This window comes from Daktulosphaira vitifoliae, unplaced genomic scaffold (genome assembly GCF_025091365.1).
Source record: "Daktulosphaira vitifoliae isolate Bord-2020 unplaced genomic scaffold, ASM2509136v1 Scaffold_4, whole genome shotgun sequence".
In the NCBI taxonomy this organism is placed as follows: Eukaryota; Metazoa; Arthropoda; class Insecta; order Hemiptera; family Phylloxeridae; genus Daktulosphaira; species Daktulosphaira vitifoliae.
In genome coordinates, this window is record NW_026099575.1 from 24223423 (window position 1) to 24247963 (window position 24541).

General features: G+C 24.6%; 1 protein-coding gene and 1 long non-coding RNA gene across 3 annotated transcripts in view; one reads left to right on the top strand and one right to left on the bottom strand.

Annotated features, from left to right (window-relative positions):
- Positions 1-24541, top strand: part of LOC126905202 (glycine receptor subunit beta-type 4-like) — a 125091-nt gene that overhangs the window by 3183 nt on the left and 97367 nt on the right. The gene's annotated exons all lie outside the window — the stretch shown is intronic.
- Positions 9183-24541, bottom strand: part of LOC126905212 (uncharacterized) — a 56550-nt gene continuing 41191 nt past the window's right edge. The window contains exon 3 of the long non-coding RNA XR_007703897.1: positions 9183-9338. This is a non-coding gene — a long non-coding RNA (uncharacterized LOC126905212). The remainder of the gene's footprint in view (positions 9339-24541) is intronic.

Sequence of the window (24541 nt, forward strand, 5' to 3'; positions counted from 1 at the left end):
AACTTAAAAAGTATTAATGAAAACGTGGATACATTTCTTAAATATTTCAAGCAATACAACAATCCATGAAAGCTTCAATGCATTTTTAAACAGAACTTATAATTTCTTTTTAAATGAATGTTAGACTTTCTTAAATTGACTTTTTATATACTTTATAATATGATTATTTTTTTTTTTAAATAAAAAAAGATTGATTGTAATCTATCCAAAAACTAATTTTTATATTGAATATATTTAATGTAAAATCAATAATAGGATGGGTAGGATAATTTAACATCCTTAAGCTTTAAATAAATCTCTAATAGAAAATATTCATACAAATTTGAAATTTGGTACATAGAGAATTAGATATATATTAAAATAATTTAAGTGATGCTTAAAAAAATGTATTATAATGGTATTCGACAATTAAAAGGATTTACTTAAGAAATCTTAGATGAAGTATAAACTTTTTAATTGGACCACCCTGTAATTCGAAAAAAATTGAAGAGTAAAAATATTTAAAAGGGAAAATTATCCTGATGGCTCTTAAAGAGATGGTTTTATGCATAATTATTATGTTTTTTTCTGTAACTCAGCCATTTCAACATATTAATAAGCAATTAATTTTAAACATAAGAATTTAATATACAAATAATAAAAAAACCAACCTACCAATTAATTTTTATTAAAATTTTCCCTTAATACTCCCCTTATTTGAATAAGATTTGATTTTTCAAATAATTTTTATTCGTGATGTTATTTTTTAACAATATCCTATTGTACTTACGAATAAGAGCGATTTAAAAGAAACTTATTTGTTAACTTGTATTATTTTTGTAAATATTGTTATCGTTTGATTAATATATTTAAAAATATATCCACAAAAACCCACAAGATAATTGACTATTAGTACTGATATATGGAAATTAATTAAAAGCATTCATGCATATTACAAGTATTAATTTCTATCCAATGTAATACTTATAAGACTTCTATTATATTCTACATATTAAAACAACAGATGTAAAGGATAGATTATAGAAAACTCTTCTTTGATTGTTTGAGTGAATAAAATTTTAATATCATCAAAATAAACTAAAATTGTTTTCAATAACAAAATTAGGCTTGAAATATTTGAGACGGAAATGAAAAAAGTATATTATGTAAAATTCAATTTTATTAATGTATTTCGCCTGCTTATTGTAGATACGGAAAGAAAAAGAAAGTTTAACGATTCGTTAGGTAATACTTTTTTGCGTCTTATAATGCAGTTACATTTTTATTTAATGAATAATTCATTAGCTATATTAAACTTATTAAAATAGAAGTATAAAATGAAAGTATAAAATGATAGTTGATAAAACTTGACAGTTTGAATTTCAGAAAATGTGTAAGGTTAAAAATGACATTGTCAGAGTCTTCATGAAAAGTTTTATATTTACAAAAAAGAGCATACAAGTGGAGGAATAAGACAATCAAAAGCTACCAAGGCAAATGTTTTTTAAAGTCTTAGTGTATATCGCAATTACGAAATTTGTCATGAATTTACTACCCATATTTATTATAATTTATTAATAACGAACTAAAATTTGGACATAACTGCTACTAATAAGAAAAATTCGTACTAAAATTTTAGATATTCCTAAACGTATGCTTTCGGTTGATGTATATGTTCATGCCTTTATCCTCTTTTCCACTTTGCTGTTATTTTGTAATTTGATAATAACAGGAATGCGAGATAAATACGCTGGTAGGGCGATCACGTAGAGCTTACAAGTACAAAACGAGTAAATGTCTCTAAGTCTGATACTATGCACTTCATACAAAAAATAGCTTCAGTGAACATGTTTATCTAAGCGTAACGATTCAATAGTAGACATTTTACTTAGCTCGCGTGTAAACTACAAATATAGTCGAAAAAGAACATTTACATTTGGTGTATATTTTTTTGGCCAACTAAAACAGTATTAGAACCAAAATCTTATCTTATAAAACAGCGAGAAAAGAAAAACATACTCATCATGCGCATTAAATGTACACATCAAAATTTAAAATGTACAATTTCCTTAAAGGGATTACATCACAACGTATCTTATTCGATGAAGCACATAGCTAATCTTCTCTATCGAAATTATAGCATACATTTTTTGGTTCAATGTATTCATCTGAGTTTGCACAAAGTTAAACTGACTAAAAAACTACAGTTTAACTTCAAAAGATATATTTTAACGATATATATCTACGTCCACGTGTATTTTCTTTAAAAACTTGCGAATGACAGTTATAAATGAATATTTACGTACGTTGTTGTAGTATAAATATATAAATATATAAATAAAAATATAAATATGTCAGTGATGATTTTCTTAAGACATCTAAACTTATAGTATAACGGAACAACTTGCGTGCATACATTTTACAAACAGAAATCGAATTAACCGCGATTGTACTAGTAGTTTAAAAGATCAATTGAATGTCTTGATTAAAAAAATAAGTTCTTATAACAGAATGAAGGAAAATATCGTTTAAAGTAAAAAAATTACGAAAAACAATTTTTTTTATGTAGTATGTTTTTATGATTACATTTTTTGTAGACTTCAAATTTGAATGTATAATTAATTTCAACCACTCAATAAACTTTTAGTTAAAAATATGCATCAGAAATTTGAAACGTACTTAAATGTTGAATTGGACATCAAAAAGTCTTATGTAATCATAATAAAATTATTAAAAAAAATTGTTTTTAAAACGATTTTTATTATATTTGTTTGAAAATACTTAACATATTCTAGAAATTGAACATTATATTGCATTGTTTCCATGTTCTATTGTTTTGATTAGTTAGTTTAGATCTGATACTATACCTATTCATTAAAAACGATGACTTTATTACTTTTGTACATGCTGTTGAAATACCAAACGTGGCTTACTATTGCATAAATTATTACTAAATTCATCCCATGTTTATGTTTTAATATTAAAGGTTATGTTCTTATGTTCAATGAATATTAATTGCTATAAACGATGAATGGTAAAAAAAAAATCAAGACACATTATGTTTTGTTAAAAAAGAAAATTACAATAATTTATTCATAAGGTAAATAAATTAATATTTAAAAAAAAATTATTAAATTTAAACCATCACTTCAATGATTTATAGTATCAATCCTAAGATCTGGTCAAAAGCGTAGTTATATAAATATAATCTGGAATGATTGCTGCAAAGACTCTTATTAAGATAATAATTTTTTATTTGGTAGAATATTTTGTAAAACTCGAAATTACCTATGTATATTAGATACGCTTAATGAGTTTTGTTCACAGTGAAATAAATGTTGTGTACAAGGTAGCTGTGGTAAAATTAAGTGTATAAACGTGATAAGTAAAACAAGGCGAAAACAATTAAATCGACGTTAAATATGAAACAAAATTATTCTCGTTTTTATTACAAAACTAAAATAACAAATGCTATAAAATAAAACACATTGTGTTAATAAAAAAATGAAAATTTGAAATTTAATGTTTCGTTTCTTTAACGTAAAAATTATTGTTACACTATATTTTTTATTACTCCTTAATTAGACATATTACACTAGGATTTCATTTGGGTGGGTACATAATTTACATCGTACCGATTTTCTACCAAAATGCAAATATTTTTGGCCCCCTACTGAGCATTACTCTAATAGCCAACATTTTAAGTCTTATCCTGGGATAGAAGAGTTTACACAAACATGTGGGTTTAAGTTATTTATGTTCACAAGAATGACCGTTCTAATATCTCTGGATTTCATAGCTCAATAAAACACCTTGCTTTGTCGTGTTCAAGCAATATGGGCATTAATGTTTGACCTTAAAACTTTGATTTCGATAGACCCCTGATTATTAGTATTCAGCAGCTTTGTCAAGTATAAGTGACCTATTATAGTAGTGCTGAAGGTTAAACCCTCGTATCATTTATTTCAAGAATAAGTAATACCAGACAATATTATTACTGATAGTATTATAATTTAAGATTAATGATATGGATTTATTTATTTGAAATTAAACAAACTTTTGAACATTACCACTTTTGAATTGTGTTTTATTGTTCTTTTAATATAACTTTACAGATAACCATCTGCATGTTGTAGACACCAGTATTCATGCAACATACTTAACATAATACGAAGCACATGATGTGTTAATTAATGTCTTAGATTTTCATAAAAATAAGAATACAAGTTCCTACGGAAAGCAATAGCTTCCGCCAAATAACAAAAAAGAATTAAAAATTTTCTATACAATTTAAGAGATTTATTAAAGAGATAAAAAATAAAAATCTATACTTTTTAATTTTTGAATTCTTTACCTACGTTTAGTAAACAATCACACATTTGGTTTTTAATCATTTCATTCACAGTAATAACTCGAATAATTAACACTTTAAAATGTTCATGATAAATAAATCATTCTATATATAATATCTTAACTCGTCGAAAAATGTGAAAAATAATTAAGGACGTATATGCATCTGTTTTGCATAATCATTACGCCGTGTTAAAAATATCTCGATTTTGTATGACTTGAACACTATATTGTTGCTAACTATATATACTATACATCAAAATAATTCAATAAAAATTATAAAAATTATAATATCTTAATATAAAAATAATTGTAAGTTTTATTGATTATGTCATTGTTTTAATATTTAATTTACTGATTATATACTGACATTTAAATTAAAATAGTAAACATGAATTGTATTTTAAAATGAATAGTAAAAATATTAAATTTAATTGATTAAACATTGTTTTGGACCACATTGTGAATTTAATGTTTTTTTGAAAATATCCGAAAGAATATCCAAAATATTATATATTGTGATTTATTAATTATATTACTCATTTTTTAATAAAAATGTGTATACTAAAAATTAATTTTATTTTTCATCGTAAATGTCAAGAGAATTGAAAAAAAATTTTTTCTAAGGGTTGATTTTAGGGGTAACTTTTTTAATTTAAAAGGGAACCTATTATTAATTTTTAAGATATAAGCATATAAAGATTTAAAAAATGGTGATGAGTGATGTATTTAGTAATGTTTTATTTTTCTCATAACGCATAGAAGAGAATTCTTTTACGTTGCGCACACTAATCGACTATAACTAAAAAATTTAGCATCTCAAAAATACAATACTGGTTATTAACTGGTCAACATTTTATTTAGATTATTCTCTATTTAATAGTAAAATAATAATAATAATAAATTTCGAAAGTTAGTCCTAAAATAAGCCTTAAGGAATAAGTTATTTTTACAAATAATCTTGACATTAACCATAGTTTATAAAGCATGCTGTTTAGAACAGCTTTTTAATAACGGTTCTAATATATTCTAATATAAAATTAATTTACGTAATTAGCCATAAGAACAATATAAAGTAATTTTTTTTTATGGAAGTGTAATTTAAAAATTTTTTAACTCTTGATGACTATAATTCATTGATAAAACTATTATTCATTTATCTATGGATGAAATAATACATAAAATTAAAATATACATATAATTTATTTTCGAAAAATATCACAAAATTGATGATAAATTAAAATAGGACCCTCTATTTTAATTTATCACTGTAAGAAAACTTGTACACTAAAAATTAATTAAAAGACGCAAAAATTTTTTTTTTTTTTATTTTAAGTAAGTATATTTCCAAATGATTTTAAAACTAAAATAAAACACAAGATATTTATTGAAAAAAAGTTCATCCTAAATATATATTTTCAATTAACCTAATTCTTTTAAAAAAATATATGTTTAAATTATGCTGACCATATTAAATTCTTTTTTATTTTAATTATTATACAAAAAAAAATTAGTTAATAATTATTTATGTGTTTACTGAACTTCGGTATTAATAATTTGAATATTTTAATTAAATTACCTTTTTTGGTTAAAGTTAAAATAACTTATTTTTCCTAAAACTAGAAACACAAGTGCACTAAGACGCTATTTACATATTATGAAAATATTTTATAAACAATACAAGCTCAAGATATCAGTTTTAATATATTCATTAACTCAGTATAATTATATTTCTTATGTATGTACTTATTTCTTTGAGAAATTTTAAACAAACTGTATATAGGTAACTTTTATTTAAAAAAATATCATTCATTACTTATAGCTAATTAATTAAAAGAAAAAATGTTAATTAAACCAAAACAATTCGCTGTTTTTGAAGTGTTTTTTTAGTGTTGAGTTTCATTAATATTTTTTACTTTTAGGTAACTTTTGCTTACAATAAACATAAATTTTCTTTGTTTCCAAAATAATAATACATATGTTATTCAGAATGATTCTTTAGGTATTTTAGTCAATATCTCCATTATAATTAATAGTAGATTATCTTTTACATTTTATTTTATGATTTAAAAATAGAAGGTTAGTATCATGTTGAAGGAGTAGGATTATTTATTTTAATATGATGTAAAAATTAAACATTGAAGTTTACCCTAATAATATTTTATCTATTTGTTTATAATGTGATAGAACTATACTTAAAACTTTACTTTGTTTTATACATAAGAGATAATATTTTATTTTCAACCTTCATAAACACAATTCTAGATTACATAAAAAGTCTATAAATTGTCAAGTGGATTCTATCGGTATTAAAGTTTGAAGTAGTGAATTGTCTATTGAAGTAATATATTTTTATAAATAAATCAATTATACGGTTTTCATTGGCAGTGTCATTAATTTCGTCCAAAGCCTAAATAATACTTAATGGTTATTTTATTTAGGTCAACTAAATTTTATTTTGAAGGCATAACCTAAAACATACCTAAAATATACTTTGTCTACTTAACCAACAATAATTCTTCGTATTATATAGTCTTCTATTTGTGAATAGGGTTTAAGGTTGGTATAATTAACAACATGGAGTGGTATATGTGGGTTTTAGTTGGTTTAACAAGACCGCTAAAAGATAATTATCTAACTAAATTCCACTTTCTAAGGAAAATATAAAAGTTATTGTGTTGCAATCAATAATTAAAGTAAAAAAAACTTTAATTATAATTATGATTTATGATACGTATCGAACTTATCGGATAGATTCATTTACTTATTTATAATGAGTTTATTAAACTAATTACTTTTTAATGATGAAATGAGCAAGTATTATTTTGAGTTTTGATGATTTTTTGGCTAAAATATTAGTTAGGGCTGTTGATACATAAATAATAATAATGGGAAGTGAGAGTAGTAATTATATTCTATCTAATTATTTAAATACTGATAAATAAAAAAACATGAATATTAAAGTTTTGATTAAAAAGTTCATAATAAAACATTTATAATGTTTTGATATTGGTTATTTATGGACAATTTAATGATTGCTAAAAATTTCAAAAATAATAATAATAATAACGAATGTATTAGGAGAAAATTGGTTAACAATTCATTTATTAATCTAAATTATTGGAAATCAAATACATGTGAAATTTACTGAGCATCCAAAGGTTTTCTCAGAAAGTGATCAAAGTAGTTACGTATTCATCGTTTCAAGTAACCTAAATTGTATAGCTAAGTAATCACTTTATCGCACAACCCTATAAGTGAATGAATATTTGCTAACTATTACTTTGAAATACATACAAAATTAAGTTCTACAATGGTTCTTCGATTAATTTAATACCCTTTAGATGTTTGAAAAACTAGTAAATAAACATATAACACACATAAATTATTTACATTTTTACTTAAAAATATACAAAATGCATTGAAATTTTTACAATTAAAACTCTTCAGTTTAGATTAGTCATACAATATTAGTATGCATTGCCAGTAAAAGTATTGCTTCTAATGAGACACTCAGAAGGGAAGATATCCGAAAGAACAAATATAGATAGGAATACATATTTACAATTTTTAGCTGGTGAGAAATACAATGAATTGGTAAAAAGTTTAACAGACATTGTAAATACTTTAAATGAAATTTACTATTAAAAAATTATACCGTACAAAGTACAAATGACTAAGTACCAGAAAACAGTGAAATCAATTGCTAAATCAGAATGTAAACGTTACTTAAAGTACATTAAAAGACCAATTAAGAAAGTTATTAAGTGAACATTTAATAGAAAAAGTAATGGAAAGTGTAGAAAAAGCTACAAAAGTAAAACCCACCTTAAATACTTTTAAGGTGGATGATAAGGTACTAATAAAGTCAATAAATACTAATAAAATTTTAGCTATGAAAGCATTTTGCGAAATTATCTTCTATTTTTGAAGGATAATTCATAATATACAAATAAGTGCATTAAAACATTTAAATAGTTAATAGTAAAAACAAAGTTAAAAGTTTTTTCAAGAGTATGTAAGTTATGTTCCATAGATCACAATTATAACAATATCGCATAAATGAATAATGATGAAGATATATGTATCAAAATTTTATGTTAGGTCTTATGGTTTATCAAATTTTTTTCTGTTTTGGGGGCAAATGTATGGGTTTTAAATTTTGTACCGTTTCTTTTATAAAAACTATGTAAATAAACAATTATTAGGAAATGAACAAAAAAAGTTAATCAATTGTGCGAAACTGACACCAAGATCCTATTATGCATTATTGTTTACGTGTGTCATGAGTAAGTGCCTAGAAAAAATAATATATATAAGAAGAAAAATGCATGATTAAAAACATGAACAGAACAACAGAAGAAAAAAGAAAAGTACACATGTAACGTTTGCAGTTTTTTTTCGACCAATAAATAAAGAAGAACTGAGGAACGTGTAATTTTTTGTGTTGGAAACTACATTTATGCCGACAACAGACAATTTGAATATCAGCGATCGAATCATATCAACTAGTCATTCTAAATTCAGAAGATGTCAGAGGTTAGAAATTAACTGGAATATATACATTTAAGTACAGACGATACGTACATACAAATTGTCCCTAACATAAATACTATAATAATAAGTATTTAATCGAATTAGAGTTGTACATATTGTATTTAATAACGAATTGCATCTTGATATATCAATGTTTAATATTCTTATTATTTTTTAAATTATTATGTTCATTGTTTATGTATTCATTAACTTGCAAGTATAAATTAAAATATAAGTATATAGTTAAAAATCATTACAAAATCTTAATTGAGTTAATTATAATATAATACAATATCACAGTGTAACAAACACCATTACAAGCTAGTCGTTTATTCAAACTTTTAAGCATAATTTAAACATTTCAAGTATACATTTTAGGTTATTATAAATTCATTTGAACAATTTTCAACGCATAAACTCAGTCCGATTCAAACAAATTTTGACAAACGGAGATGTTTGAAATGAGGACATATCTGAAACATTTCAAATGTAATTAATTAATTAAAGTTACTCAGAGAACTGCATTTATTTGACACTGTTATGATGATATTATATAATGAACAAATATATAAATGATTTAGAAATCATACCATTTAAAATTAATTTAATGAAATCTATAGAATAATGACACCATTTTAATAGAAAATCAAGTACAGAGATGTAAGGAAACAAAATTTCCAATTTTAGCTAACTTAAATGGACAACAAAACCACATAAATAAATTTATTTCTGGTCGTTTCCGATTTTCACAGATTATTCAATACGGTTCAATAACAATATGAATACAATTTACTAGAAATAATCAAACTGAAAATGTATAACTATATTGCCTTATATAACCTTTTCGATTAATTTAAGTCATCCACAATATGTCTGGAATTGAAAAACTTTCCTTGAAGTTGAAATTGAAATATGGTAATTAGTACTCATTTCTTTAGGTAAAGTTTTGAAATTTGTTTGATTGCATAATGAATTTTTATGTAGCAGAGAATGTTTTAAAATTAACTACATAAATATTTATAATTAAAGGCAACCGCCGAATGCCAAAAATGTTCATTTAATTTTCATTTGTTTCGAAACGTGGTTTAACTTAACCAGTTTGCTTAATTATAATTTTTTTATATTGTGTTTTTAGCTTTGATGCGAAGCTGAGAAGATATTAATTTAATATGATGTGTTTATTTATTGTTTTGTGTCTGTTACCACTTATTCTCAGTTCTCACCGAACCGATTTCTTTCAATGATACGTCAAAAGATCACAAATCGTATCTAGTCGAAGACATTACCCTCAAAAATTAACAAAAATTCTTTCGTTCCCTGTAAATGGGCAAAATACCCCAAAAAATTACAATTTTAAAAAATCGGTAATTTTCGACATTTGAATGGCTTCTTTTTGCATTTTATTTTAAATCTTATTGAGGCAGAAAAAAATTTCAAAATTCGTTTCATTATTATTTTATTTAGATAGAATAATTGCAATTAGATTTTTTCCATCACCTCTTTTTTTCATATTATTACTAATTTATAAAAACCAGTATTTACATTTAAACATTTATTTTAATTTTTAATATTTTAAATATAATCCGTATGAAATTTTTATTTCAAATTCCTTGTAAACATTTATTTATAATTAACAACAAATTATTTTTAGAAGAATTTTGTATCAAGCTCTTTAATTTATATACACGTTTGCCATAAAATTTATAACTATTTTATAATTTTTTATAAATTCTCAGAAAAAATACTAAATTATAAATTTTAATCTCATAATATTTATAAGTACTATATTAAATATTTATACATATATTATAGAACTACTAATCACGAATAATAAAGGAAATAGGAATTCATTTTGCTTTGGTATAATCCACCGAATTTTTAAAATTAAATGTTATCTACAGATTTTCATCAAAGCGTTTCATATAATAGTGATTTCAACTGTCAGATGTCAATTATACTTGTCCTATCTATACTACATTGACACTATGCAGCGACCGCACTGTTTTTATTAAATAAGCTTGTATAACAGGCTAGTCGAACTTTGATTATGAGTTTTAATTGATTTCAGAAATTAGTGAACTAAGCTAATTTGTAGGCTAAAATTAAAATAGTCGGTAGTGAGTTGTTTATCGAACGATTTAATTTTGTAGACGACATACCAAACCTAATTAATCATTTATTACGTTGAAATTAGATATGTAGATTCTAATTCAAACGTCTAAATAATTATAATTTTAATAGTATTCAAAAACTCAAAATTGTTAAATGCTGCTTAAGCAATATTTTTGTCAGAATGGGTATTACGTTTAATATAACGATTTGTCATAAAATTTCGTTAGAACTTTTCAAGTATTCTCTCTTTTTTTATAACGTGAAGACTCAGTACAGTTGAATATTCATTGAATAATACAGTTTTTAAGACTCAATTACTGTGAATTATACAGAAATTATTTCGAGTACCAGAAGACAAATTGAAGTACAAAAAAAATACAATTAGTAAAACTAATTGTATTCTTAAATATAGGCTACATAAAAATGTATAACACAATACTGTAAGTTTATTCATCTTACAAACAATAAAATATATCTTCACAAGCTATTTGTGTTACAAATATAAGTAATCTTATATGTGTGAATTTTTCAAAACTAATATGGGCTATGAAACAATGTATCTATAATAGCTGTAATTTTTCTGTATATATTTAAATGTCACGTATATTATTGTTATTTTTTAATAAAAGTATTTGTTTGTGAATTGTTTGTCGGTAAAAAATATTTTTTTGAATATTTTGATATGATAAATGTGATTTATAAAAATAAAGTTTTCAATTTCTATTCGCTACGCAACCAAAGTAAATCCACGTTATCCTTTAAGCTAATAATTCTAATGAAATCCTTTCGGTTCAAACTATATTGAAAAGTTTTCCGTAAAAATGTTAGGCGTATGACCGTTTTTGTAAAACTAGTGTCATCAAGTAAATGTCTATAAACACCAACTCTAAAAAATACATTAATCACCACTGTATCTTGCATAAAACTTTTTAACTATCCGACTTGTGAAGAAATCGCAAGATAGTACTTTTTAAGTTATTTTTCTTAATTAAGGAGTGTGCATTAGCGATCATCTTCTCAGATAACTGGAATATTATGTTTGATGTAAATTATGAGCTTTTAATTCATTTTTAATAAATATTATTTGTTATAAGATTATCAAAATTATTAAATTTAATCAAATAATTGATAATTAATAACGATATTTAACTCTGGTGAAAATAACTTTTTTTAATAAAAATAAACATTAATTAAATAAAACAAATTATTTTTAAATTAAATTAAAATAAATTAAATCATTTTTAGAAATGTCTGGATAACTCTCATTTCTTAGAATTATCATAATCAAATAAACACTTTTTAGTCCTTATTGTTCTATTTTATAACGAATTGTATAATATTAAAATAAATATAAACATAAACATATTGAAAATGGTAACTTGTTTATCATATTTCATTTTCTCATCGGTCATACATTTTTCAATAAGTGATTTATTAGTCGACTTATTTTATAATATTGTATTGAATAAATAGTCATCTGAGCAGTTTATTTTTCTTCAAATTTTTGTTGCTAATTAATATTTTATCAATTTCTGATGTATTTATTATCGAAATTCTTGCATTGTTATTATTTACTAACCAAGTCTTTTATTATATTCGTTTTTGAGTAATATTATTTATACATTTACGCTACAAAACGTAACTTAATAGCAATAGATTTTTAAATTAAATTTGTCAATGTCTTTGTTATTTTTTTCTAAATTGTGTTTCATTTTCTTTAACTTTGTTAATTTTAATGGCTCTAAAACAAGGCAAAATGATTTTTATTTGTTTTAGCGTTAAGCTGTTGAATTATTATTTTTTCAATGGCTGATGTGTGTACATTATTCGAGTACATATAGTAAACTTAACATATTGTAATGTTCTTTATGATTTTTTTTTTTTTTGAACTAGTGAAGCAAATGCCAGATTACGTTTAAAGATAAAAATTTTTCATCCCGTTTAACTGAACGTGCCAAATCCGTTATACCATCTGTCACTGATAAGTGTTCAACACATCTATTGTGGTGAAAAAGTGATGCTTGATATTTCGAGTTTTTTGATTGTTTATCATAAGTTGAATGATTTGTTCAAATTCCATTTACTTTCAAGCTGTAATAGTTTTTGTACTAGTTCGCTCATGTGAAATATCACAGCTCTTTTGTGTTTAACTTATTTTTAAGATAAGCTCATCATAGTTTATTTTTACAAACTTTCCAATTTAATTTTTATAAACGAAATAATGTACAAAGATTTGGTTCATTTTACAATGATCGGATTATCATAAATCACTCAATTCCTCATAAAGTAAATACAACAATTAAAACACAATGTTAAATTTTTTTTAGTTACATATATTTTTTGCTTTTTCATCTAATTACTTATAAGAATCATATTTAAGAACTAGAGGCATTTTCGAAAAATAATAGTATTAGAAAATATAGGAATTATAAAATAATCGAAATTTTAAATTAATCAATACATAATAGTGATTCTATGATGATTATCGTTAATAACGGTAATTAATATTTATGATTTAAGAAAAAAACAAGATTTATTAGGTTATTTGATGTTGATATGAATTGTTATTAGACAGATAAAATTTTATTTATAGAATTGACATGGAAATTTATGATAATTATTTGAAACGATATCTTTATCAGAAACTAGGATTTCCATGGTGATAGCATTAAGTAATAAATTTGACTAATAATACGCCATCTATTAGCTACATAATTTCACTAAAAGGTACTAGGAACGTTCGTGTAAGAAGAATCTCACATAAATCTTGTTTTAAAACTCGGTTAACCAATTGTAACTTGTACTGTTATTGAAGTTTTATTTACTCTGCACGTGATATATTTTTCCAGTAGGTTTTTTCATATTTTATATATTATACAAAATATTTTTTCTACTCGGTAAATTTAGATTATTTTATGTAGCATAGAAATCTGTATACTCTTCTATGGTATTAACTCGGAAAATTAATTAGATACACGTTGCACAAATCTTTGTCGTTTTACGATCACGAGTTATTCATAAAAAAATCTCAGCCTTTCTCTTACATTCTGTTCGGTTTCTTGTACATCGAAATATTATTAGTAATAATATTGACCTATTGTGTACAATATTGAAAAAATTGATGTTATTTCAATCACATTTGAGGGCTTGGTGTCTGTCTCTCTTTTCCAAACTTTTATCGAAATTCAGATCAATATAAATTTGTACCTCGTGTCTAAAAAGGCCAATCAAAAAAAAAATTTTTGTTTATTTTCATGTACTACTGCAAAAAACTTACTATTGTGGGTAATATCTTTTGAGTTACGCCTTAAAAAAGAACTCTCATCCTACAAAAAGAAACTTAAACCAAGCTGATAAAATACTTAAGAATTCTATAATAGTTATTTTTAAATAAAAAAAAATGTTTTATTCATTTTTGTAAATAGGTCCTACTTGACCAAAGGTACAGAAATGTTAGCACATTCTACTATGTATTCTATCATTTCCAATGAAAAAAAAAAACTCTATACTTCCAAAATAGTTTTTGCACTTTTGGCGATTTCTCTAACTTTGTGGTATTCAGTTACGATATTCACTAATGCAACTCAGGTTTTTCGGTTTGGTTAGGTTTTACGAGACCATTTAGTTTAATCCTTTCAAATGAAATACTTTTTTCGATGAATGATCTTTCTACATCATTCTTCATCATCAGACACTTTCTATCCAAACTTTTTCATCACTGAACTAATCAAAAAGATCATCAATACGCCGTATTTCAATTTCATTAATTTTAAAATTAGAAAAAAAAGAGTGAAATACTAAGATCAGATAACTTGTACGGGGTAAATTATTTTCTAATACTGATGTCTATAACGTCTACAAGATTGATATTCTAGTAAGCAAAAGAGCGTTAAGAATATATTATAAATAAACCTATATTTTGAGGCTAAAAATGTACAGATAAATATTTTTGTTATAACTAAGACTTGGAGTTATATGCATTAAAAAATTTTGTTAAATTTATTTCACTACACCATTAGCCAATACAAATATTTATTAATCGAATTGAAAACTTAGTAATTTGTTATTATCGATTTTATAGTTTTGGGGGTATAGAACAGGTTAATTTATCCGCTAAAACGAAAAATATTTTTACACTATTTTATAATCTTATAACAAAGTAGCAAAAACAAGGTGTTCTTCAAAGTGATTCAAATGAAATTTATAAATGAATATAATTTCTAGCCCTATTTTTAATATATATAATTTATAAGTAAAATAAATGGTCATTAATTATCCAGTGAGTTTATCAACGTACTATATAATACCGCACATAAAGGTGGATGAACCATTATTATTTTTTGATAATAGTTAATAACAAGATGGTTTCATAAGTGCGCCTTAGTTTATTATTGATAATATTTTCTTAAAAAATTATATTTTTTATTTTGGTTCAATACGTAATATTATTAGTAAACAAGATTTAATAACTTTTTTATAATTATTATATAATGTAGCAGATATAAATTAATAACTTAATAAAAAAATTTAATAATCATATATTTTTTCTTTCATATTCTGCATGACTCATGCAGATTTAGGAATTTCGCGGTAAAGAATTTGTATATAAAATACTCCATTTCATCATTTTTGCGAATAGATGACCTTTTTATATATTCGACCAATAAGTGATTTTGCCAGCACTATATGATTAAAATACGTCCTTTTCAATTTTACTCATACAAATTTCACCGTCCAACCTGAATTTGTCTTGATCCGCAATTTATAAAATCTGAGAACATTGTTTATACATTGAAATAGATTAATTTAATAAACATTAAATATAAAGCAGTTAATAGCTGAAATTAAATGTATTTTTCATTTTATAAAGAGATACATGGTTTATTTACAATAAGCTGACAAAAAGAAATATTAATCATTGTTTTCTAAGTTCGACAATACAAAAAAATATAAATATGCATATAAAAAAATAAATATATTAATGTTTGTGTATTGTTTAGTACGCGATTACATTGAGTATTAGTAATATTCATTTAATGTCTGACTTTGATTCCACTCTAACTCTATTTTCTCGGTGTTGTCATGTTCATATGGTTTGACACGACTTGCGTCGCAATAATGTAGTCGACACTGGTTTTGAGGGTAGAGACCCGTTTGCTGTTTATTAATAAGCAACGGCAGATTATTTAAAAAACAAACAACCCGAAAAGACGAACGCAGTTAAAAATAATCTTCGCATAAAGTCAAAAAGTTAGCAGCGTTGGTGGTTACGGTCTGCGGGTGCGGTTGGGTTCATCGAGTCCGGTCGTGTGGCACGTCCGGAGCCGGTGGCGTACATCCGTGACTTTGACAACGGCAAGAACACTCAACGTATCAACTGCGGCGGGTCGTCGTCGGCCGTACAGAACTCGCTGCACAGTGGCGTATGGCACGCGGTGTTGGTCAGTCAAATACTCATAGTAGGGCGACGGCTGATAAAGGTGGCACGAGTCGCGGAGCCGTGTCAGGTTCGAAAGTGAATATGTCAGACTTCTGTGCACATTTGTTTATGGTATTCTAACCCGCTTCGTTAACATGATCATTGATACAAAATTAATATAATTTCGTTAATTAATATTGGAGATGTGTTGTACACCAAACCTGACGTCTTGTTCATCACTAATGTTTCGTGATAACACCGAATCAAAACCGACATCGTAAACGATCCGGTGTGTTGTGTTTCTGACGACTAAGTGCATGTGAACTAATGTTGCGTGTTTACAACATTATTGGGTCGCTTTTACTACACAAGTGTGCCATTAAACAACAGTATTTTGAAAATTACTTGGTTTATACGAATCAACGAAGAATTATTAGACAATATTTGAAACACGTTCTTGTGTAGAAAAGTTTTCAAAGCAATAATCAATAAGTTCATCGTCCATTTAAATAATTAGACTATTTCCGAACTATTTTATTTTAATAAACTATGTACGAGAACACCTTAAAATTGTCTACGGTTTAAGTAAATAAAAATATGTGTACATGTTCTAAACGTAAAAATTAAGTTTTAATTAGTTTAACAACTTTCATACTGGGCCTCGTAATATTAATGCACCTATTTATACATTTTATTTGTAAGGCTTGAGTATTTGTTGTAACACGTGTAACTCATTATAAACATTCACGCGAATGTGCTGTTTTACGCGTGGAAAATATTATATTTTCAGTTCTTCCGTCGAAAATAATATCGATTGGAAAATAAATTACTATATGACATTAGATATTAATGTACGTTATTTCAACCATAAGCTCTGATTTATACAGCATAAATATTCGTAACAATATAGAATTACACGTCTAAGAAATAATATAGAACGTGTAAGGCGAAACATAAATATATTAGAGTTTTGTTATTAACAACAGTGACAATAATTTATTGTATGAATAGGCTGAACTGTTAAATATGTCAGAAAAATAAATGTCATTCAGGCTAAATATGAGTGTGGTCAAGGTCTAGGACAACTAACTTTTATGTAGGGGCTAGTGTTTTTGTAACGTAACACGTTTTTTAAACAGCTGTTACATTCGACATGACTTTGACTTGTGTGCGGCATATTATTTAGATGTAATTTAATTTTAGAGTTCCAATTAAAAACGTGAATTTTGGGATAACGATAAAATGCATGGCAATAACTATCAAAATTGAAAAATTATTGGGTTTTTATTAAATTAAAGGTGGTTGGGTAATGAGTCATAAATTTCTATTGAATTGTTATGTATAAATTTCAGAATTTCGGGCTATTGAAATGCAAACAACACAATAATTTATTGGAGGTTTTAACTTAACCGCACTCTCCAACCAACACTTTTATTACCGTCGACAGGATTTGTTTTTAATTTTAGCTGACCGATTGATTGGATATTTAGGACCTACGTGTCCCAAATTGGGAGTTTAATGGTTGTGCGTAAATTACACGTGACGGCCCCCAGACGTCTAAACTTATACACTTGTGGGATGCACGTCAATTTATAATGCAATTAAAATCATTCGATAACGTTTTACTACAGTAATAAATCAAAATAGCGCGATAAATATCAATTTAATATCAATTGTTTCATTTTAAAATTCGATAAATTTCCAATTATCCAAAAGTACAGTAAAATATTATATTCGTATACTATGTTCAAAAATAAAGCATCGGATTATGCATTTTGCCAATGTTATCTATACATTGAAATTCAAGAGTAAACTCGTGTATACATATCTATGTGACATAGACCACGTTTATATCACTATATTAATGTAGCAGTCGGTACAATTTGTATAGATACTAAACCAAAACATGGGTAAATTGATTTATGCGCTTAAAAGTTTATCTATCATAGTAGTGTCACTATTATCTATTGAAATATTTGTTGTACTACAAATATACAAGTTCTTTATGTTATTTTACTGTTCTAAATTTTTAATAATTGTGTAACAATGTATGCATTTTAATGTCATGTAACATTACCAGAATAAAAATTGCATTAAAAAAACATCAAAATTATGCGAATTCAATATTATCAGAATATATCAAAAACATATTTTTGATCAATATTATCTTGATATATATATATACAAGGTGATTCACTTATCATGATATAATTTCTGAAATAATTGTCCAGAAGTTTTTATTAACCAGTTATTTTTTTGATTAAACCTGTGCTAATTATGTGTGTTGCTATTTGAAAAATTAAAGTTGACACATTTATTAGGGATGAACATTAATTTTTTTATCATTAATACATTGAAAAAAACATCGAACTAAATGAAACCAATAAAAAATTGCTAATATAATTTTTATACTTCCATTCATTAAGTAGTACATGATAAGTGTTATCACTTTGTATATTTATTATCTTAGTGATATTATATTAGACTATGTGATATAAAATCCATACCATAACATATATTATAAACGAAGTACTAAATAGCAATTACTAAAAATCTATCAAGAGTTTTGGTATAAGTTTTCTATAGGATCACAATTTCTTTTAACAATAAATTTTCTTGAAAAAAAAAACAATTAAAATTAAACTAATAATAATTAATAGTATCAATTTCAGTTTGATATTAATATATATTTTATAACGTTATTTCACTGATATTTTTAAAACTATTCAGATATTCTCAAATATATATAGGTAATTATTGGTTATTAAATGGATCTTAGAATGAATAAATTTTAAATGCTTTTGATAGCAATTTCATTTATAATTCTACAATGATGACTGTTAATGATATCAAATTTTTGTTGAAATGTTTATTCAAAAAGACGTTTTAACGTTTACATTGTAAGGGAACATGTTGATAAATAATAATAATTAAAATGTCATATTTGTGTACAGATTTTTGATACTTAATGTTAAAATTACACTACTTGTATATACAATTAACATGTACAGGATGCAATTGAAAAGTAACCAAACTTTTGTTGTAAAATATATTTATTGAACTTTTTGACAAATGCACTTAATATTCTTCAAAATACATCCCTTGTGCTTTGATACTCCTATGGTAGCGGTTTTACCGCTGTTCAAAGCTCTAAATACTAAAAAAAAATCATACTATATGGAAATATTTAAATCATTTATTATAGTGTATTGATATATTTTACAAAGATAGAAATCAATAAAAAATTATTCACCTACTATTTAATATGATAAAAATTTTAATTGAACGATACACTCGTTAATTTTACCGATGCATCAATGGAAATACATTTTAGAACCGTTAGCCATTTCTGAATGTGTCAATCGACTGTAGCTGTTAGCTGTAGTGTTTTAAAATTATAATATATTGTGTTATTAGTTCATTACTAATGTTTATGTGAGGCCTAAATTTTCTTCGTGTTATTTATTTGACATGACATCTTGACAAACCAAAAGTCAGTTTATATATATGACTTATTTTACATTTCACAGTTTTAGACATGGTTGGGTGATAACTTATAGAAGATAAGATGACAAGACAAAATCATTTATTTAATTATTAAGCGTATTATAAATTTTTAACTTAATACACTTTTAAACTGCATAATTTTCTAAAACCTTTTCAAAAATTGAAATGCAAAAAAAATGTGCCAAATGGCTATGTTAAAAAACTTTTTGTACCTAGAGTATCAATTAAATTTCTATAAAAGTACTTTCTTTATCAAAAGGAAGGTAAATTGTCTTTAATATCTATCTAAAATTATAGCAGTTATTATATTTAGAAAACAATTCTGATGTTGGACATCAAAAGATATTAGTAAATTATTAAAGTATAAGCAGTAAATTATTTATTAGAAATATTTGTAGATTAACACTGAAATTTAAGTACCTATTTTACTTATTATTCAGTCTGCTATATTATGAAATCTATTTACTAAACAATGTTTGTAATATGATATCAACATTTAATCAAATTAACCCCTTGTAATTCAAAACCTGTTGGTATATCATGATAAACAATTTTCTAGGATTACATAAACATTGTTAAGTTTTATAAGTNGATTACATAAACATTGTTAAGTTTTATAAGTAGTTTTGTGTAGTGCTTATATATCAGAGTAGAATAATAATTGTATTTATTATATTTAAAATGAGCAATGAGGAGCCAAAGCAAAATTTCAATCCATATAGTACTCGCGAGCTTCGGAAAGATATTTGAAACCTTCATTTGTAGCAAAAATAAGGATTTTTTCAGACTATATTACTCCTCAATCGGAAACTTGAAATTTCATATAGAAAATGACACAATTATTTTTTAGGAATTTTTAATGTATAGTTAATATAAGTTAGTTTTTAATGTAATATTATTATTCAATGTCTTTATTCTTTTTTAATATATTGAGAAAATTTTGTACTATTATATTTTTGTTACAGATATTTTTATCTAGATTTCTTCCTTTAGTATCAACAATAGCAATAAAATTATGTTACACAGCAGTGCCATTGTATTAAAAAAATTTTAAGTGGCTGACTCTCCTGAGAAATTATTAAAAAAACCTTTTATTCCAACCTCCACATAATTTAGGAATAATTTTATACTATTAATAATTAACAAAAAGTATACTTCATTTATATTTTTGGGGGAATTAATCTTATCAAATGTTTTTATTGAACACAACGGTAATATGTTTTTTTTTTCAAATTAAATATCTCAACAAATAATAGGTTTATAGGATTTGTTTTTTACTGAATTCCGAAAAAAATTATATTTATTTAAAATTAACAAAACTTTGTTTTCCGAAAAAGACTTATCTGGTTGTTACACAAAATCCTTCAATTTAAGTAAGTGTGAGATATTTATACATTTTAAACTATTTTAAACATTAGACCAATGCATTTACCAAAGAAGATTCAAAAGAAATAGATAAAATGTTTTTCTAGTTGTATTACATTAAAATCCAGAATTTTGAAGTCATGAAGATAATTTTAAAAGTATACGAATAAAAGGTATTTTTTGTCACTCGTCACTGGGCTATGAAAACTATTAAAATAAAATACCAAGCCCATAGTTTCAAACTAAATATTTAAATGTAAAATTGTAAGCGTTGGCTGGTTATTTCATCCTTTGCGTGCAAGTACTTTAAATTCGCTATAATAGCAAACATTAAATGAAGTCTAACAGCTATATCTGATATACACAATGAATAAAAAAAGGGTCATGATGTAATGATTTAAAAAATTACCTTATTTACAAATCTGCAACGCTTCTGCTAAGCATTATTTTAATGCTTCTAGGTATTCTACACAATAAATAACATGAAACGGGATAAGAATAATTAATTTCATTTGAGATGTTCTAATAAAACTTTAACAACACAACAATTTTTTTTTACAAATTTGATTTTTAAAAATTTAACACGACGGGCATATAAATATCTTGTTAAATAAATGTATTACTGTTTGTCTAAATTCGAAAAATATAAATGTATTATATATTTACATTTAACTTAAGCTAAAAAGTTTACTTCAAGATTTTTAAAAATTATTCATGTTTTATTATTATGATTTAAAATGGTTAAGACAATAATTGCTGTTAAAAATAAATAAATAACTCCAAGGATAAATAAAATTTTTTTTATAAAAAATCAGAAGTCATAATGCTAAAAAAAAAAATAAACAAACTTTATAATATTATACTTTATTTTGCGCAAGTATTTTGCATGAATACTATTATCAAAAGGCTGTAGACATAAAATCCATTAAATGTCTGACAATATTAATTTCCCATGGGTTTCAACTTTCAACGTCTGATGGACTTTATACGACAAATTTATGCTTTTAAGAGCAATAAACAAGTTATTCCACACGTAGCCTAAGATGCTGGAAAATTATCAAACTGTGAAATAAAATTTATAGGTTTATACCTAAATAGGAAAGAAATTTTATGAGAACTACCCCTCTTGTGATGTGTGCTTATTAGTCATAGTAAAAATGGTCTTATGCATTAAATACAAGTGGATTATTATGGTACCATAATAATGTAAATGATGTTTCCCCTCAACAACCATTTTTTAATATTTTATCAAAAATTAATTTTAATTAGCGTCAGGAAAGGTATCTGGTAGTAAAAAAATACAAATTACCAAATTTTTAAATAATGGTGGTAGCATTGACTCAGAATTATCAGGAAAGGAAACAAAGAAGATTATAATGATAAAAATTAAAGTGAAATTATATGCATGAGTAAAGGTTGTTTCACTCATCATTAATAACACAATTAACAATAACTGTTTCGAGAATTTATTTTAGATTTTGTAATTAATAATAAATTGTTACATTTTATTAGGGTATAATTAAAATTTTTTTATTGTTATATTTGTGTTTGAAGAAGGGCGTAGCGTCCTCTATCAATGGTAATTGATAATGTTTGATGATATAAAATAAAAAATGTAAAAAACCAACGGTTACGAGAAGTCGTCATTTTAGACGATAGCAGATACGTTTGTATAGAAAAAATATTAATAGCATCACGTTAACGTATAACATATAACTGATTTTTGTTTGCTAATATTATGTTAATACATTCTATAAAGTATCAAAAAATATAATATTGTTTATATATTTAGTGGCGTATTTTATACTTTTAATAAATAGGCGCGAATTTAAAATTTTGTTAAAAAGGACTTAAAAATTCCTATCAAAATTTTCCCGTGAGAGTCAGAGGACATACAAATTTTACATATTACTCTTATGCACTTTCTAAACTACTTGTTCATACATAATTTTATATTCATATCGCAATAACATACACGTATTGTATCTATATTATTTTACTGTACTTTCTATCTTATTAGTACAATTAATAATATAATATATATATATTTTAAAACTAGTAAATACAAACAATGACTAAAAATAGCAAATTTATTTAAAAATTCTTTTAAAAAAGAAATTTGTTAACAAATTAAATATAATAAAAATCATAGATAAATTTTTAATTTATAAATGTAATAAAATTGAAAATATAAAGTATGATTAGTTTATCATAAACCACTTGACTATTTGCAAAATAAATACAATATTGAAAAAAATATTTATATTACACATATATTTCTTGATTCATAAGCTAATAATTACTTTTTTTGATCATCTCTTATAACTTAACGGGGTGTCAAATTTATTTTTTAAATAATAATATATAAATTAAATTGGCTTATAAAATATTTATTTTATATAAACACCTTATGTATTCCTTTTCATTTGATAGAAATTTTATGATAATCTGACCTTTTACTTGCTCACATAGGGGATTCAAAGTAGCAACTTTTTTTAAAAAACTCAACTTAACTTTTGAAAATTTCGGAAAATACTGTGTCCTTTTAAATATATGTCAAATTAAAGCTTATTTTATGTACTAGAAGTTCAAAAAAAAAAAATTTCTATTAACGACCTATTTTTTATGTGCAAATGGCAGTTGGAGTAGAACAAAAAACAGTAGTTAATTTTGCTTTTGGAATAACCCACCAATTTCTTAAAATTAAACACTATCTACAGATATGCATCGAAGCGTTTCTTATGATAGTGATTATAATCAGTGTCAGATATCATCTAAACTTGTCCCAACTATGCCATGTCAATACTGTGCCACGACCCCATTGTGCTACCATTTTTTATGACGTCGTTATTCGCAAATACGCAGCATTTATTGTCAATTATGACTTTATGAACAGATATGCTTAAAGTATGGTAGTAAGAAACATTGTTTTGAGTTTACAAATACATCGACTGGGAATACAGAAAATATGTCTATAAATAAAGTCATAATTGACAATAAATGCTCCATATTAACTTAAAAGGTATTAGATAGCTAATAATTCAAAAACAATATGTAACTAAAGATAACAAAAAAAAAAAAATGTTTTAATTATTTTATTCTGTAAGTAGTTGAGTGGGCTATAATAAATAAATCTTTCTGTATGCACGTTTTTTTCTTTGACAAATATAAAAATTTAATGGAATTCTTAAATTTAATTGCATTATTTACACTAAAACATATTTATTCTTAGTTTTAAAGTAATATTTATACTCATATACTTTTACTATAACT